Source organism: Oncorhynchus kisutch, linkage group LG27 (genome assembly GCF_002021735.2).
Source record: "Oncorhynchus kisutch isolate 150728-3 linkage group LG27, Okis_V2, whole genome shotgun sequence".
Classification (NCBI taxonomy): Eukaryota; Metazoa; Chordata; class Actinopteri; order Salmoniformes; family Salmonidae; genus Oncorhynchus; species Oncorhynchus kisutch.
The window spans coordinates 21,298,933-21,318,781 of record NC_034200.2 but is presented as its reverse complement, the minus strand read 5'-3'; the positions used below and the strand labels follow the sequence as shown (position 1 = coordinate 21,318,781).

At 40.7% G+C, this 19,849-nt stretch overlaps 1 protein-coding gene across 1 annotated transcript in view; it reads left to right on the top strand.

The window, feature by feature from the left end:
* Positions 1 to 16,607: 16,607 nt before the first annotated feature.
* LOC109871569 (cadherin-12) overlaps positions 16,608 to 19,849 on the top strand; it is a 31,716-nt gene continuing 28,474 nt past the window's right edge. The window contains exon 1 of the mRNA XM_020462466.2: positions 16,608 to 17,015. The gene's annotated coding sequence lies outside the window, so the exon portion shown is untranslated. The remainder of the gene's footprint in view (positions 17,016 to 19,849) is intronic.

Sequence of the window (19,849 nt, the reverse complement as noted above, 5' to 3'; positions counted from 1 at the left end):
CTGTACTGTAGTGGAGAAGTCGCTAAATACTATATGAAGTCATAAGAAGGGTGATGATGGCCCTTAGTAGTCTATTGATGTTAGGGAAAATGTTAGGGCTGCAGCTGTCCAAAACTTCAATAAGGGACAGGAATTCCTGACCTCCCCCACTTTCCAACGCAGTTTCTGATTAAATACGAGTAATTCAGCATCCTCAACAGATATATAATAGTGATCACATTGGGCCAACAGTGAGCGAGGCTGCAGACTCAAACAGCTCCTTTTGAGTATCTGGACTCACAAGTCTAGCGTTTTTGGGCAGCTGCTCTAGACAATTTAGAATTTTTGGATCATATTTGTGACTCGTTTCAAGAAACTAGGCGTATGTCGCAGGTCGCTACTTCAAAGGAGAGCCATTTGAACGTAAGCTTAATTTTATTTAACCAGAAATACCTTTTGGAACGTGAACTTTCATGTGCCTTAATAACAGACTTGTATGCCATCTGTAAATACGAACAAAAGTGTTCAATTACAAGCCTAGTTGGTTTAGCCACAGAAAAAACAGCAACCTTCCCACTACCCATGATTGGCTGAGATAATGAGTGGGCTGGACACGCCGAGAGATGAGTTCGGATTGGTCTGCCTTCTAGCATGCTTCTGTCTATTTGAGCTGGTCAGTATGTGTAGGTAATCCTGTCTAACGCTGCTTTTTAAAAAATGTATCGCGTAGTAGAACTGCATAAGTGTTGCTCTCCACTTTCTGGAGGACCGAATTTTGAAAACAGTGGAGTATGATAGCTATGGAGGTGGAGAAAACACCTGTCTCTGGATTACATCTTCAAACTAAGGGCAACCGTGGCATCTGTGTGACAGGGAGAGGCTTAACAAAAGACTCCACTGTGCAAGTAACAATTTTAATAGAATGTCACTGTGACGACTGTTGATAGACATAGCTGGTAAATTCGCTCTGTCTATCTACTCTGATTTCAGAGCACGGGTAAGATAGTCTAGCTAGCTACATTTTCAGATATTACACATTTCAAATTTGGACAGAAAGTCGTTTTTATTTCAAGTTAGTGTACTGTTAGCTAACTAGCTAACGTAACATGTATGATCTTATTATTCGTATCTCAGAGCCATTTGCTTTGCTAGTTATAGCCTAATGTTAGCTAGCTAACATTGAACCTGGTTGGTTAGCTACCTGTAGATTCATGCAGGGTAGTAACGTCATGAGTTGGGATTATGGTTCATTGTTTATCTAGCTAGCTACCTACATGTCTTAACAAAAGACTCCACTATGCAAGTAACCATTTCAATAAAATGTCACTGTGACAACTGTTGATAAACATAGCTGGTAAATTTGCTCTGGCTATCTACACCAATTTCAGAGCACTCTCATCTGAGTTTGCCAAAGCACAGAATAACTGACAAATTTACGAACGCTCAACACCTGTTGAATATGGCCGGTGTCAGTAAACATTGGCAAAAAAGCCTAAATTGTTGCCAGCAGCACAGTTGCAGTCATCAATGCTCTGGATAACATAAAAACATCCTAACCAGCTCTGCTAGGATGAGTAAAATGGTCAGTGAACGGTCCTCTCACGTTAGCCAGTTATCTTGAGTGCTTGACTGTTGTTGTTAGGACAGCACGCTTGGATCAACCCTTAAAGAAATGGGTGGGCCTAAAGCTTACGAGGGTGTGAACAATGGGCCTAAAGCTTAAAAGAGGGTGTGAACAATGCTGAATGGGTGTAGACAAAGAAGAGCTCTCCAGTATGTACCATACAGTCAAAGTCTATTTTCTCAAATGTGAAGTTACAAGTTTATCAACTTTCAAAGCAGAATTACTTTCCCATCATTCCTCAAATGCATTGTATGATATACCATTTTGTAGCTCTGTGTCTCTTCTTTTATCCAATGTAAAAAACACAATTTCACATTTTGCAACGTAAGACCGAATCAAGGCGGTTTGGATATACATTTGGATATACATTTTTCAAATTCCCCAAAGTTGCCCTAATTAATGGCCTCTTCACTCGCCCTATGTCGACGTAGTGCTATGTCCTGTTTAGCGCACAGCATAACAATGTCCAGAACCTCTTTTTCATCACGAAGGTGCTTCCAATCCTTATATCTGTCTCTAACAAATTAGCCTTCCATAGTGGCCTCTAGGAAATGTCGACACATTTGACCGAAAACAGCGTCCCTTGTCAAACTGCATTCCAGACAATAAAACGGTCCTTTCCACTTCCATGAGAAACACTGTGATTTTTCATTGATCACTTTAATTGGACACACTCACATTTTGGTTGCGTGTGTGGTTTGTCAACTGCAGACAAATCTGCAGGTAGATTTGTGAAGACATGCTCACCGTAACAAGGCAGGGCTTGAAGATGGTGACTTAGCTGGGCTGTGGAAGTTGAAGCAGTAGCCATGCTAGCCTCCTCATTGGCTAATGAGCTGGCTAACTAGACAGATTGAACTCTGGGGTTTTCATCCTCCATCCGTTGCTTTTGAAAAAGCCCTTTGAACTTTGGTTTGCCAGAACTTGTGACTAGCTAGCTAGCACTATCTTGCATTAGCAAAGAATTGCAGAGGGTCAAAACAATTTGCCCACTGTTAGCTAGCTAGTAGTCCTTGTGTGGGGAGGGTAGATGTACCATATGATTGCTGGGTCTAATCCTGAATGCTGATTGGTTAAACCCGCATTCCAGGCGGAGTCTATTCCACAAGTTACCACCAGCTAAATCTATAACGTTACAATGTATTTTTCCTGTGTTCCATCTGACTGCGCAATCCACTGTCTCATCAGCCCAGCCAGGCACTTTATAAACCTGATCTCCACTCTAAAAAGGATCTAGACCTTATCTCACATTTCTTTTAGACTAACATGTAGTTTTCCACAGAGGAGATTTGTATAAACCTTGCTGTCTGTCTATATGATATTTGCAGCATTGTTTAAATATTCAAATTCGATCTCCAGCTGTCCCATAGTAATGAACGAAATCATGAATCAGCTGGCATCATTTGAAGAGATATATACAAATAAATGGCAATTGAAAAAAGCTCAAATGAAACAAAGTGCAGCGAATTTGCAGTCTTTCCAGCTTCAGTTTGAAGTGATTGTGTTAGCTTTGTTGTTGGCTAGCTCCCCTGAACAACAGTGTCCTGATGAGCGAGAACATTTTCTATGCCAGGCGAAATTGTGCCTCGTTGGATCATTGTTATGGATGTATCCAAATAAATGTCACTAGAAAACAGCTTATACAAATGCAAATGTAGCTACTTTGCTGTTACCTGGCTGCACTTTTTTACGTGACTGTAAGTTAGCCGTAGTTGGCTAGCTAGCAAGCAAGGGATAAGAACATTGCCAGCCAGTATGGCAATGGAACATTTAGAACAAGTTACTGGGTCGCGTCCATAGATACAGAACAAAAAGACTGAACGACTGGGTCGCGTCTCTAGCATCTGAACCTATAGAATGAATGACCAGCTGGATTTGGTAGCAACCCTAGATTTGTGTTGGGACTATATCTTGTGGAAGATGAAATAGTATGAATAAATTCATAAAAATAATGTTTTTAATTAAAATAATGTAAGTCAATCATTATTTTTAAATTTTTTATTTTTTTCAAATTAAAGTTTTATTAAGTTTTCTTGTTTTTCAATCAACCAACAAAACACATTCCACATTCACAGATGTGACAGGCTTTAAAAACACATTCTACATTCACAGATGTGACAGGCTTTAAAAACACATTCCACATTCACAGATGTGACAGGCTTTAAAAACACATTCCACATTCACAGATGTGACAGGCTTTAAAAACACATTCCACATTCACAGATGTGACAGGCTTTAAAAACACATTCCACATTCACAGATGTGACAGGCTTTAAAAACACATTCCACATTCACAGATGTGACAGGCTTTAAAAACACATTCCACATTCACAGATGTGACAGGCTTTAAAAACACATTCCACATTCACAGATGTGACAGGCTTTAAAAACACATTCCACATTCACAGATGTGACAGGCTTTAAAAACACATTCCACATTCACAGATGTGACAGGCTTTAAAAAAAGAAAAAGTCAAAAAATAATAATACATTTGAAAAAATTAAAATACAATTAAAATGAATGATAAAGTCAAAAGCATTTATTTTCCTTGGTGCATATATATATATATATACATACATACATACATACATACGTACATACATACACACATATACATACACACACACACACATACGCACACGTACTCAAAAACTAAATTAAAATAAAAACACACAAAAAAACATACCACTTGCAGCAGCACTATCAAGGTTCTTATCAGCTATTTCAAGCATTCGCTGAGACGACGGGCCAATAATTCGTTTTTAGGTTTTACAGTACCTTACACAACATGTATCTGCGCATTTCCCTAGTCACCCCGTTCACTTTGTCCAGTTTGAAATATAGTTGAATAGTGGAGACCAGAGTCTATCAAACTTGTCTCTTGTGGAGGTCATAAGTGAGCTTTTCAAGAGGAAGAAAGTCAACAATCTGGTCAATCCACATTTTAAATGTAGGAGGGGTATTTGAGGCCCACAATAGAAGAATACATTTCTTAGCAAAGTATGTAATAGTCATAAGCAAATTTTCTCTGTCAGTATCAAGAACAAAGTTCTGCTGGGCATTAAGAAGATAGATACACGGGGTCATATCAAACTGTACTTCTAGTATTTTCTGTGCAGCAGTATGTACAGAATCTGGCAATCTCTCTACAGCTCCAAAATACATGCATATAGGTTCCACTTTCAGAGGTACATCTTTTACAGTTAGGAGACATATCTGTTTTCATTCTATGGAGTCTCAAAGGAGTATAATAACATTTGTAATTAGATTCTTTCATTTTTACACTGGTAGAGGAGCAGTATACCCTGTCGCAAACCTCCACCCATAACTCATCACTGATAGTCAGACCAAGGTCCTTTTCCCAGATTATTTTCAAAGGAGTAAAGGAGGAGCTTCCTCTCTCAGAAAGGAGTCTATAGATGTAAGATATTTTGCCTTTAATGGATTGTGCTGTGACAAGAAGGGTTTCAACTTCATTCAACTGAGTTCTAAACCTCCTCTTGGAGGTAAATGAGGAAATTACATGTCTAATTTGAAGATATTTGAAAAAATGGGATCTTGGCACATCGAATTCACTGCAGAGCTCTTGAAAGGATTTCAGTGTAGTGGTTTTCTGATGAAATAGGTCTGAAAAGGTCCTGATTCCTAGAGTATGCCAAAGATTAAAGTTGGCATTCCTCAGGGCTTTTGGCAAGTCTGGGTTGCCTACTATAGGCGAGTGAGAACATATTTGGGAGGAAATGCCCAGGTATTTCTTACAGTCCCTCCACGCTAGTAGGGTGGTTTTGGCTATGTTGCCCACTTCACTAAAGTTATTAATTAATATAATTGAGCTTAAGGGCAATGAACCACAGGATTGGGCTTCTATCTGAATCCACGTTGACTCTTGTCTGTTTGTGATCCATGTTAGCATTTTGCGGACCAGTAGTACAGTTGAAGGGAGGGAAGGGCAAGACCACCCTTAGATTCAGGTTTCGATAGAGTGGAAAACTTGATCCTAGGTTTTTTATTGCCCCATATAAATTTGGTGATGCTTTGGTTAGTTGAAACTGGGAGATAGCATGGGAGCATCTGAAATAAGTAGTTCAGTCTAGGGAGGACGTTCATACGGATTACATGAATTCTTCCTACTAAGCTAATTGGGAGGGAGATCCAGGTTTGGAGATCGTTCTTGATTCGGTCCAGGAGTGGAAGATAATTTTCCTTGAAAAGGCTATTCAGATCTGGTGTTATGAAGATCCCGAAGTATTGAAACCCCTGTGTTTTCCATTGGAAAGGACAAAGTGTCTTCATAGAGCTGGTGAGTGTAATATTGAGAGGGCAGACAGTGGATTTGTTAAAATTGATCTTATAACCTGAAAACTTGCCATACTGAGCAATTGTGTCTAAAATGAGAGGGAGGGATTCCTCAGGGTTGGATATGTAGAGCAAGACATCATCCGCGTAAAGCGAAATCTTGTGCTGCAGGCCGCCTGCAGAAACACCCATAATACTTGGATTGCTCCTTATCAGCTCTGCCAGAGGCTCCGACCCCAACAAGTAGAGCAGCGGGGACAGCGAGCACCCTTGTCTTGTGCCCCGTTCCAGAGGGAATCTGTCAGAGTTCAGTCCATTAGTAGTCACCATGGCATTTGGATTAGAGTATAGTGATTTGATCCATTTAATAAAATTTGGGCCCATATTGAACTTTTCTAAGACTGAAAACAGAAAGCTCCACTCCATCCTGTCAAATGCCTTCTCAGCATCCAGTGAAGCCAGCAGGACAGGGGTCTTCTGTGCGTTTACTTGATCAATAATATCAAAAAGACGGCGAATGTTATCAGAAGAGTATCTGTCCAGTTTGGTCAAGTTTTATTATTTTGGGAAGAAGAGTGTTTAGTCTTTTGGCGAGCAATTTGGTAATTATTTTATAGTCGAAATCCAAAAAGCTTATGGGCCAGAAGGACGAGCAGGATAGGGGGTCCTTGTCCTTCTTTAGCAACACTGTAATGCGAGCTGTGTGCATTGAGTCTGGGAGAACTCCGTTTTTGCAAAAATCCTCCAGCATTGGCATGAAGATAGGGCTGAGCTGGGGCCAAAAAGCTTTGTAGAACTCTCTGGGGAATCCATCTGGGCCTGGGGACTTATTAGGTGGCATGGAGGTAATTGCCTCCAGGATCTCCTCAGGAGTGAAGGGGGAGTTGAGATCTTCTTGGTCGGACTCTGATAGTTTAGGTAGCGAGATTCCCTCTAGGAAAGAGTGGAGTTCTGCCTCCGTGTGTTTTCTCTCAGAGGTATATAGTTTGCAGTAAAAATCATGAAAAGTTAAATTGATCTTTTTTGGGTCATATGTGACCTCGTCCTCTGCTGTTCGGATAGCCATGATTGTACGCTCTGACTGCTCCTTTTCTAATTGGTAAGCAAGCAATCTACTGGGCCTATTGCTATACTCATGGTATTTCTGTTTAGTAAAGAAAACTTTTTTTTCATCTCCCGAGTGTAGTCCAAATTCAGTTTGGCTTTGGCTGCTTTAAGATGACTCCAGGAGGTGCTGTCTAGGGATTGTTTATGTATTTTTTCACAGCATTCCAGCTCCCTCTCAAGATCTAGCCTGTGTGCTTCCATTGCTTTTTTCTTAGAGGAAGCATATGCAATTAGATGACCTCTTAGTGTGGCTTTAGCAGCGTCCCACATTGTGGCCGGAGAAACAGGTGAATCTTTATTGTCTTGTGTGTAGTTGTCTATCCATGTAGTTACCAATGTATGGAACGCTTCATTTGATAGCATGGAGGTGTTGAATTTCCAGCTCTTTGACCTCGGGATGTTTTTGCAGAGGTCAAAGCGGAGGTGGACAAAGGCGTGATCTGAAAGTGCTATGGGTCCGATTGTACAAGTGGCTGAATTTATGAAACTCTTTGGGATAAAAATGTAATCTAAACGGGAGTAGGTGTTATGGACATTAGAGTAGTATGTATAGTCCATAGATGAGCTATTAGTCTCTCTCCAGATATCTATCAGTCCCATCTCTTTAGTAAGAGAGTTCAACATCTTTGCAGATCTAGGATTTGTGGTGGGGACTTGAGATGATTTGTCTAGGGTTGGGTTAAGGGTACAATTAAAATCTCCGGCCACCACGCCAAAGGAGACACAATGCTCATTGAACAGGGTTATAATTTTTGACATGAAGGCAGGAGTATCTGTGTTAGGGGCGTATATGTTTAATATAGTAATTGGTTGACCATATAGTGACCCAGTTATCAAAATAAATCTCCCCTCCGGATCAGATATGTTTTTGTCAATTATGAATGGAACATTTTTATGGATAAGTATGGCTGTGCCTCTACTGTTTGATTTGAAAGATGAGAAATACACCTGTCCCACCCAAGCTCTGCGGAGTTTGGCATGTTCAGCATCACAGAGGTGTGTCTCTTGTAATAGCGCGATGTCTGCTTTTTCCTTTTTTAGAGCACATAGTATCTTTTTTCGTTTTATTGCATGCCCTAGACCATGGCAGTTCCATGTCAATAGATTTAAGGTACTAGTCATCGTCATCGAGCAGTAATCGAACTTTAGTGCAAGTCATCGCTGGGTAAAAGTGGATAGTAGTTACAGTTGCGTTCACATAAAAGGAAAATAAATGGTGTACATAAAATAATCATCTCTGAACACCCCAGTCGAGTTCCCAAACAACTCGACACATCCCGTTGGATCTATTACCCCCCCGCTCAGTCTCAATTCTGTGTTCCGAATAAAACAAAAACCAGTTAGCAACGCACAACGTCTCCCTCTCCCCACCAAAGAAATGCCTCATCCTCTCCACCCCGCATTGAGTAAATAACACAGTTGCCCTCGTCCAGACCACAGTAAAAGAGGGTAGAAAAATAAAATCAATAGCCAAGCCTACATATACCTCCCCCAAGGGACATAGGGAACCCCAAGTAATAATAGCAACAACAACAAAAAAACAGGGAAATAAAAGTAGGCTGAAACATTAGTAGGCCTAGGTTAGGCTATACAGCCCATCCCTCTCAGTTAAAGGAAAATAAATATAAATTGGACGGCTATAATGACCTTTAGGGGGTGGGTCTCTGGATATCGGCTATATGTCGTCTTACCTCCTTTAGTAATGGCATTAATCGCATTTAGTCATTGGTCTGTTTCTCATTGGCCAGGATTGTCTTTCAAAAAACGTTTTGCCTCTTCGGGAGTTTTGAAGTGTCGCAAGGCTCCTTGGTGAAGAATCCTGAGCTCGTTTGGGTATTTGAATCCCCTGAAGATGCCTCGTTCAATGGAGTATTTCTTCACTTCGTCAAATTCTCGGCGCTTTCGGCATATTCCAGCTGACAGGTCCTGGTGTAAAGCGAGTTTGGAGTTTCCCACTGTGATGGTGTTGTTTTTCGCCGCCTGTAGGACTCGTTCCTTGTCGGTGAATCTCAGGAAACGTATGGTGATTGGGCGCGGTGGTTGTCTGGCTGCTGGTGGGGGCCTCAGTGCTCGGTGAGCTCTCTCGAGTTCTATGGGCCTGTCGGTGGACATGTGGAGCCACTCGGGAAGTTTGTCTTGCAGGTAGCGGATCAGTGGCATGTTTCCCTCTTCTTTTTCGCCCAGATTGAATAGAACACAATTATTCCTTCGCCCCCTGTTTTCCAGGTCCTCTGTTTTCTCTTCCAGATGCTCGATTTTCTTTTTAGCATATGCTATTGTTTCCATGGCATCTGTCAATAAGTTTTCCATGGATAGGATTCGCCCCTCTGCCTCGTCCAGGCGCCCCGCGTTTATGGTTATCTTGTTGTTGATGTCAGGCAAAGCGTTTTCCAGGATTGTCACCTTGCCCCCTATCGCACTGAGCTGAGAGTTAATGGCATCTAATTTAGTGTTTAGTTCTGTACGTTGGGATCTCAACTCAGAAAGGATGTCTTCGACAGAGTGCGAGGTTGGCATTTGTTGTGCCTCGTGGGGGAGTGGGTTCTCTTGCTCCTGGCTAATGGCGCTAGTTTTTTCTGAAGCTAGCTTCTTCTTGGAGGCTTTTTCCGTCGCTAATACTCGAGTCCGGGTAAAAATGTCACCTGTAGTGTCGCCTTTTGTAGCCGCCGTGACTTTTTCTTACTAAAGCTAAATGAGTTTGAACTTGGAGTGGAGGTAAGATTAATAATTGGAAACTACTTGTGCGGAGCTCGTAGTTCATGCGGCCATCTCGTCCAAGGGTCACGTGATCCCCGTCAATCATTATTTAAATATGTTGATAACCCTTTGTATAAAAGTGATTATGCCTGAGAAGCCGGTGTTTGGAGGATATATTGGCACGTTTTGCCGGCCCTCGACTTTAATACAAACTGTTAACAACACTCTGCCAGTATATCCTCCAAACACCGGCTTCTGGGGCATTTACACTTAGATCCCTAGTACCTCCTACTGCATTCATCGCCATTTCTGATTATTCAGGAGACAATGCAAACAACAAACATGTATTTATTTTTTGTTGTTGAAAAATATATGTTAAGCCATCCTGATTGGGTGTCCGAGTGTTCAATCCTCTGGCCCTGCTATGGCTTCAACTCTGGACCCATGTCCTAGTAATCCATGAACTGTAGTAACCCAACTCATTATAGTAAATTAATGACAGTAACAGGTTGACATGTGGTTGGTAGGAATACAGTACAGTAGATCCCCTGAAAGCACTGCAGAGATCAACAGGGTTAACTGAAAGTCAATCCCCAAAGTTACAGCAGGCTTACTAAAGCAACACAACATTTTGAGATTATTCTAGGAATCGGGAGATATGGTTTTCCAGGTAATCCATTTGAACAGCTGAAAAATACTTACATATTTAACAAAATATATATATTTATAGCCTAAACTGTATATTTGTTCATCTGAAAAATCTGACGATAAGTGCACTATATAGTAGGAATGTATAGGTCCATATGTTATACTAGCAAACCACCCTTAGCGTGTGACAAATGACTGAAGCAGGAGGCAACTGTATCAGCACAGCAGATACTATCTCATGGGAAAAGCCCTCTGGACCTTATTAAAGAATAGAAGTAATGTGTCAAGTAAAGTTAATTGGGTATTTGTCAGGAGAAAGCTTTGTTTTGTTCATTCCACTAAGAAAAAACTGTGGGCTTCATGGAGAAAAAAAACAATTTCTCTATAGAGTAATTGTATAGTCAATTTTATTTCTGAATTACGACTAACTACAAAACAAATTACTCTAGTCTATTTTTAATTGAACAAGTGAAAAAGCTTATGATTTGACCAGCTCAAAACATTGAACACTGGCTGACTATTATAGTACTGTATACAATGTGAGATATTGTATTGGTTTATTGAGGGAGGCATATTGGGTGGGGGGGGGGGGGGGGGAAACTAATGAGAAAATACTATAGTATACTATGGTATAAATACTGTACTATTACTATATTTATATATAGATGCACAGTAAGAGCATACAGGGAGTTTTAAACAAGTAATACATGTGTACGTTTTCAACTGAGAAACAAGCCCACTGAGATGTGAAACTAACCCTGACCTTGGTGGGTGTAGTGTCCATCATTATTTAATTACATGCGTAGCCTTTTTTTTACTCATGGGAATTTATGAATTCATCAATCAAATCTTACATTCTGAACGCACCACCTTCCCTTTGGAGGAAATAGAATTTGAGGAGTCCATACCAATCTCCACATCATTTTCTTTGTGCCTAAATATCCGCATGATGGAAGACAATCATGAGTCTTACCAGGAAGCTATAAGCTGGCCAGGGTGCAATGTTGCAGGAGCCTGATACGACACAATCCAGATACTGTAATGTTTATGCCCAAAAAGTATGTTCATTTCCATTTTGATGTCAACTGGATGGGAAAATAATGCTTTGCATGTGTAGGGAATCCGTCTAAGCCCTTAAGAATATGCATAAATCCTCAACATATTTTAGCCGAACTTAAAGCTTATTTTAGCTAGGAGAAACAACAAGTTTACACACATTCCATGTAATTACGTTAGGGACGTTGCCGTCTGCATCGTTGAGCACATTAGGGCTTGATTTGTGTCCACCCTGTCATGGTAGATTAACCACCCTGTTAGAGAGGGTGCTACTCTACTTAGTCATTAACCTGTTCTGACTGACCTTGCCAGGGGCTAGACCCTCTGAGGTCTCACTCTCCTGTACAAGCTGAGGACATGCTTCGTTTATATGCAGCCATTAGAAGCCACTATCCAGTCTCTTATAAGGATGAATAAGAATGATAATATCACTGACTACATTATACAGTATACTATAGATTATATAGTGTTAACAATAACATAACAATCTATTTTAGTCCATTTCTGACCTGGTAATATTAAAGGTACTGTAGCAGATTAAATATGCTTTCTCCTGGGGGAAAAAGGATGAAAAAGGATGATTAATCATTAGATTGAAATATTGCAATATTATTTTCGGAAGGATAACCAAATCAGTTTGTAGCCTATTCTCTGAGACCTCATTACAGTCTGTGGAAGTGAGAGACAGGACAAATTAAATGTGTGTGGCTGACCATGATTTAATTTGATAGCCATTGCAGAATGCCTCTTAGTATCTGATATGTCGCCCTCATTTGTGGTCAGCCAGAGGCACAGGGACTATGAATAGAATAGCCTGTTGGTTCGAACACGGACAGACCTGTATGAATCTAAGCCTCTGCTCTATAATATTATGCAGAATCTAAAAGAGGATTCTGCCCTCTATTCACCTCTCATATTTTCCTTTGGAATCTCGGAGGACATGTTCAGTACCTCTACACCTTTGAAGAACACAAGAGACCTTTCGGTTCTGTTTAAGTTTACAATGAAACGCTAGTGGAAGGATCCAATGAGACCAACATTCCAATCTATTCCAAGTGGTTGGGCAGAAACAATATCAGGAAAAATCTTCTTCCCCCTCAAGGACAATTTCTAACTCTTTTGACCTCAGGGGGAGGTACTGAATGGCCTAGACTACGTGCCATCACTTCCCAAGTAATACATGTAAAGCAGAGGAGGATGGTGGGAGGAGCTATAGGAAGAAGGACTCATTGAAATGACTGGAATAGATTTAATGGAACGGAGTCATGTGGTTTCCATATATTTGATGTGTTTGACACCGTTCCACCGTTCCTCCCACCAGCCTCCTCTGGTGTAAAGTAAAGATTGTCATGGCAAAACCAAGGTATAAGAGAATAGTGGGAACAGATTCAGCATTCTACTATTTCCATAATACACAGAATTGCACTATTCTATAGGCTACTGCCTGGTAAACAAGAGTGAAAGCTTTTACTGATCTGCCATCTTAGGTCAAGTGGAAGATGGAAAAACACATGGAGAAAAATCATAACAATGGGAACGGTTATTCTCCCAGGAAATACATAATAGTCACTTCCACATCCAGGAAATTCATAAAATCACACTCTGGAAGCTCCTACCCTACTGCATGTTGGGGATTTAGTCTCTTCACACGTCAGAAGAGCTGACAGACAATATGAGTTTAAAAACAGCCACATGGGCCAGTGCTCTCAGACCTCATTGTTTGTCAGAGACACGGCACATCGGCAACTGTACAATTCAATTCCCTTGTGATTTCATGAAATCTCATTACATCTTTGCACAATTCCTTTCTATTGCATTGGATTATCTTCACTTTAGTGGCAGCCACCCCCCATCTGTCACAATGGCACGCAAATCCACAATTGGTACAGTAGGGGACATAAGCAGTTTAAATTTTTGTTGGGCCTCTAAGCTTCTGTATTTCCTTAAGGCAAAGCAGCAAATCCTTTATCAGGCATCTGGAGCTACTTTAACCTGTAATGAGATGCCTGTTTTATTTGTTCTGACTGCAAAGTGTAACACGGAAAAGGAAATAAATGATCTGGCATTATATGGTCAAAGTGTGTGCTAGGGCTTATAAGCAGTACGGTAGCTTGTCACATCCCAAGGTGGGTGTGGGGAGTGTTCTTCCTTTTCAGAATGCATCAACAGTACACAGATTCTTCATTACAGGTTTTGGCAATGTAATTTAAAAATCTGCAAAAGTACAGTCACAACTACTCCCACAGGTTGCTTGCCAGACCTGTTATATCTACAGTATCTCTCCACCCTCTCTGATTATCCTGTTTACAAATATGCACACACACACACACACTCACACACACACACACACACACACACCCACACACACACACACACACACACACACACAGGGAGAGAGCACGACTCAGCCCACCATGTGTTAGGAGGATTAAATTGTGTTTCTCAGGGGGAACACCATGCCATCTGGACAGGGGTTGATCAGAGCAGGCAGGGGATTCACATTACTCCATGAACAACAATCAAATTAAGACCACGTTAGGAGAAAGGCAGAGGGTCAGACTCACAGAGAAACGCTATCATGCAATATTATTATCAAAGTGTGTTACACGCCACTACTACCAGTTGCAGTGGCTTAGTCTGTGGGGAGTTTTTAAAGGTCCAATGTAGCAGTTTTTATCAAATCATGTCTGGGAACAATTAAGTACCTTACTGTGACTGTTTCTAATTAAAATGGTAAAAAAGAAACAAAAATTGCTTCTTAGAAAATAGCCATTTCTGAAGTAAGAATTGTACTAGGACTGTCTGGCAGTTGTCAGTGTGGGAAGGGGGAAACTGAAAACTAGCTGTTATTGGCACAAAGGTTTGGAACTCTCTTTCTTATTCATCTATTAACTAATTGATCATCTGGTGATGTCACCAGGTAGGAAAAATCTCCATACCAACAAAACAGGCAGAAATTTCAGGCTGTATTTTCAAACAGCTCTTACACTAAAAGGGCATTATCATCACTTTCCCAATTTCACAGTATTATCCCAACCTCATAGTGTGGAAATACACTCATCTTACAGTTTATTAGGTACACCAACCCGTTCACGAAAATGGATCGCTCCAACAGACAGTGAGTCATGTGGCCGTGGCTTGCTGTATAAAGCAGGCAGAGGGGTCATTGAGGCATTCAGTTACTGTACTATTGACCGTTAAAATGGGCAAAAGTGAACGTTGTATGAACGTCAGTGCCAGGCGTGCCTGATCCAGTATCTCAGAAACGGCTGCTCTCCTGGGCTTTTCACGCACGACAGTGCCAAGGGTTTACCGAGAATGGTGCGACAAACAAAAATCATCCAGTCAGCGGGAAGTCCTGTGGGCGAAAACAGCTCTTTGATGAGTGTGGTCAAAGGAGAATGGCAAGAGTTGTGCAAGCTAGCAGGCGGGCCACAAACAGACAAATAACAGTGTAGCACAACAGGGGTGTTCCGAACGGCATCTCGGAACGCACAAGTCGTTGATCCTTGTCACGGCAATTGCAGCAGACGACCACAACGGGTTCGACTCCTATGAGCTAAAAAAAAGAAGAAGCAGCTCCAGTGGGCGTGCAATCACCAATACTGGGCAATTGAGGAGTGGGAAACATAGCCTGGTCCGTCAAATCCGGGTCCCTGTTGCGTCATTCTGATAACAGAGTCAAGATTTGGCGTAAGCAGCATGAGTCCGTGGACCCATCCTGCCTGGTACACGGTGGTGGCGGTGGTGTACTGGTGTGGGGAATGTTTTCAACGGATGTTTCCGACACCTTGTATAATCCATGCCCCAAAGAATTTGGGCTGTTCTGGAGGCAAAGGGGTATCTGACCCGGTATTAGATGGGTGTACCTAATAAACTATCCGGTGAGTGTATATATAAAAGACAGAAAAATTATGTTTTGACTGCAGTGGGCCTGTAAATTGGCTTAATGATGGACAAGACCATGTATTCCACTACTACTTCTAAGAGAGCAGGGCAAACATAATACCTTTGTCTGTCTGCGATGACACAAAGTACACAGATACCATGCCACTGGGAGAGCTGAACAGACCCCTTACACCCTCTGACTACATCCCAAATGGCACCCTATTCCCTATATAGTGCACTGACTTTGACCAGAGTCATATGGGCCATGGTCAAAAGTACTGTGCTACATTGGGAATAGGGTGCCATTTGGGACACACCCCGTGTGATCTGGTGGTCGTGTGCTCTGTCTTAATTGCTTCCCAGCCATGTATGCTAAAGTACTTTCGTTCCATTACTGTAGAAACTGAGCTAGGGTTTAAATCCCTCTTTTCTGTCAGCATCCTAACCCATAATCCACCCACACACATCACTCTCTCTCTAAACTGTAAACCATTTAAACTCTTGTTTGCGAGGCCCAGTATTCAAACAAAACATGACATTTAGCCCCTTCGGTGCATTTACAGTTTTATACAGTTCATGTAATTATTGTGCTTTATTGACCAATTCTATTTTCATGGAATTACTTTGTTAAGTTGTTTTCATTACCCTGCTTACAATTGTTTTTACCTTAAACTCCGCTGTTGGGTAATCTTTTATTTTATCTTTGTGGCTGCTTGTCATAGGCTACAGTGTGTGAGATGACATGCCTTGCTGAGCCGTTTAGAAATTACACTATTTACAAACGAAAGCATTTTTTTCATAATCTCTTCCCTGATTTTGGAGAAAACAGCTCTCAGAGAACCAACCAACGAATGAGGGCCAGAGCTAGACAAGGAGGAAATGATGAGAGAAAAATGTGGAATCCAAAATAGGTCAGCCCATAATGAAGGACATCATACATCAAAAGCTATTTTAAAACATTGAGAACTGGAGCTTTTCTATAAAAAAATGGATAAAGTGCATTCATATGAGAGTTTCTCTAATCTATCAATTTCTGAAGACTAGAATATGTAACATTTCATTTCTTAACGAGCCTGTAGCCCACTTTAGTCACACACGCACACACGCACACGCACACACACATACACACACACCCACTACATGACAGCGCCTCATCAACCCTTGTGTCAGTAATTGAGTCTTTACCATCAAAGTCTCATGGCTCTAGCAAGCTCCTCAAATTATGAACACAACAGAGCACATCACTGGCTGGCTCCAGCAGGGAGTGGGTTCCTCCACTCTACTAATGCAGGAAACTAGAGGTGGGAGGACGATTCCAGACCAGCATGGGGACCTTAGGGGATCGAGACTCTCTGACACCCACTTCAACTATATTCACAACACACGGAACAGGAGCGTATCAGAGTGCTGGGCTTGCAGCTTTGCTTGACGCTCTGTGCACTGCTGAGCACTCCTGAACACAATAGTACTACATACAGCTGATACTCAATCTCTCATTTTTCATCTCTCCTCCACACTCATCTGCTGCGAGATAGTGAGAAGAAAGAGTGAGAGAGAGAGAAATAGAGAGAGAGAGAGAGAGTGTGTGTGTGTTTGAAGGGCTGTAAGTCTGAATGTGTTCTTTGCTCGCAAGGGAGTTGCATTGCTTTTGCCATCAGACATTTGGATTAATCTGGTTTTAAAGTGCACCAGCCGGAGAGCCTGGGAGAGACAGTCAAGGTATGTGTCACTGTTAGTGTCCTTAGTTGTTTTGTTGTTGTTTTTTTAGGATCATTTCTTTTTATTAGGCAACAGAGAAGTGGAGTAGTTATACCCACTGGGGTAGATGCTGAAGGTTGATGTTTAGTTTAAGAGAGTTCCAATTAATTTCACTGTTTCATTAAAATAATAATTGAACTAAATATTTGATCTTTACGAAGATAAGATATATAAAGAAAAGATATGAAAGTAATTAAATAAGAAATGACCTGTACAGTAGCAAATCAATTCTGTCCATATCACTATAGGACATACAGCCTACTAACTCTATCTAGCTCACATGGAGTGTGCCTACATGGATTCATTTAGAGATTTATTGCATTTGAAGGGAAAACATGCAGCAGGTCAGTCAATGGTATTGAGCTCAATGATCTGCACTGGATGAAATTGATGCAAATGGTGCAGGTATTCAAATAGAGTGCACTGAATTCCATATTAAGCTGGTATTCTCTCATTTTCTCTCATTTTCTCTCATTTTGCTGCAGCAGTAAAATAATCCAGCAGCAACAGGAAATGTAAACTCTATTTGGATTATAATTCATCCACATTTCTGTAAGGTTGATACATTTTTTTGAAAGCCTTTTTAAACCTCAAATACACAAAAAGTTTTACATATCCTGCATTGCAGGAAAGTTCTCCTGCAACAGGGTGATCAAATTAGGATCCTTCATCTGTATATGCAAAGAAGACAACGGCTTCAGTTTCTTTCTGTTCTCTGCTGTTTTTAGCGCAGATTGACGTTTATTGTCATGAGTCTTGTCTTGGAGGCAGAACTGAGCCATTTCCCCTTAGATAGGCCAACTGCAAAGTCAAAATTGGCAATATTATTAAAATTAATGAAAACAAAAATGTGCTTTTTGGTCTTAATTTAAGATTCGGGTTAGGAAATATATATTGTGTTAGCAGTGTGGTTACGGTTAGGGTTAAGGTTAAGGTTATGTTTAAAATCAGATTTTATGACTTTGTGGCTTGCCAGCTTGCGACCACTCTGCAGAGCTGACTCCAGAACAACATTCATGATGAAAAATGCCAACCTGAGTTTGTATCTTTTATCTTTACTTTCTATTTATTTGTATTTATTAAGGATCCCCATTTGCTGCTGCCAAGGCAACATCTACTCTTCCTGGGGTCAAGCAACATTAAGATCACAGGAGGTTGGTGGAACCTTAATTGGGGAGGACGGGCTCGTGGTAATTGCTGGAGCGGAATAGGTGGAATGGTATCAAATACATCAAACACATGGTTTGATGCCATTCCAATTGCAACGTTCCAGACATTATGAGCCGTCCTCCCCTCAGCAGCCGCCACTGATTAAGATGTATGAACACACTATATGCCCAAGCATTGGTTCTTGCCTTCACTGCATTAATAAAATATGAGAGTAGGCTACAATAGACCCTGCTAGCACATTTAGTTCTTTGGAAGTTGTAGGAATGTAAGTTTATGGTTTCCCGTAAGTTTATGGTTTCCTGACATGTAAAACTGAACATTTTTTAAATGTTCTGAGAATGGAAGTGAACATTTTCCCTGTTCTAGCAAACATCTTTTTTTTGTTACATTGCAGGGAAGTTCTAAGGACGTTTTACTATGGTTCCCTGGATGTTTTCCAGGGAGGTTTTTATTAACGTTCTGAGAACAGAAATGAACATTTTAACTGAATATTTCAATAATGCTAGCTTATTTTAACTGTTTTGAACTCCAAGCACAGACAGGACAATTCATTTGCTTGCGCATTAAATCATGCAAACACATTTTATTGTTGCACGATATCGGTGAGATTTGAACGTATTCTTTTTTATTTTCTCCCCATGGGATTAGTCCACTGCGCCACCAGGATGGAGCTAGCATCCTATGTTTCTTTTACTCATACAAAGCTGCTAATTTTGGTCTATTCAAACAAACCCTATTTCAAAGGAAACAAGCACTCATTAAGATCAGGTGTGGCCAATTAGTGGGCGAGGCCAACACACCTGAACACACGTAACAAGTTTTGTTGACGCTGAGAACAGAATGTATATGTTTTTAAAGGACAGTCTTAAAATGTTCTTTGAACGTTACTAATGTTTCTTGTGGTTTTAGGGAACATTTTCTTAACGTTCTGAGAACATGACTTTAAATTGAACCATGAGGAAACCTGCAGAAACCAACATAAAGTTGGTTCAAGAACATTGTTTCATAACTTTCTCTGAACTATTTGAGAACATTCTCAATGTCAAACCAGTTGGAGAACGTTCCTAGAACATTATCAACATTGAAATTAAGTGTAACCATGTTTTAACTTTTAGGAAACGTTCTGTTAAAGTAATTAAATAACAAGAAAATAAGATGGGCTGGGCTGAGAATGTTCCAAAGCCAAGCAACTATCCTGCACCATTCCCAGAAATGTGTTTGAAGGTTGTATGCAAAATAATTATAGGACAACCACTCTCTCACCAAGCTCTAAGAAACATATGGTTCTCGGAACGTTATGTGCTAGCTGGGGAATATCTGACTCTCCACTTTTCATAAAAAATATGTATTTATTTACTTTTTTGTAAAGGCCGGTTTTTAGCACAGACATCACCGACACATGATGTGTGCATTTCTTTATGACTTGCCTCAGCTCTATGCATACCGTATGTAATGGAGTTAATTGACTAACATATCCACGCAAAATAAAGTTGGTCAAACCATGAAGATAATTGGCCATATTCTATAAAACATTGAACATTCAGCATAATCCCTAAATGATGGCCTTTGGCCATGACTTAAAGATATGATTATGCTCAGAGGTTACTGTACAGTACATATAAGCC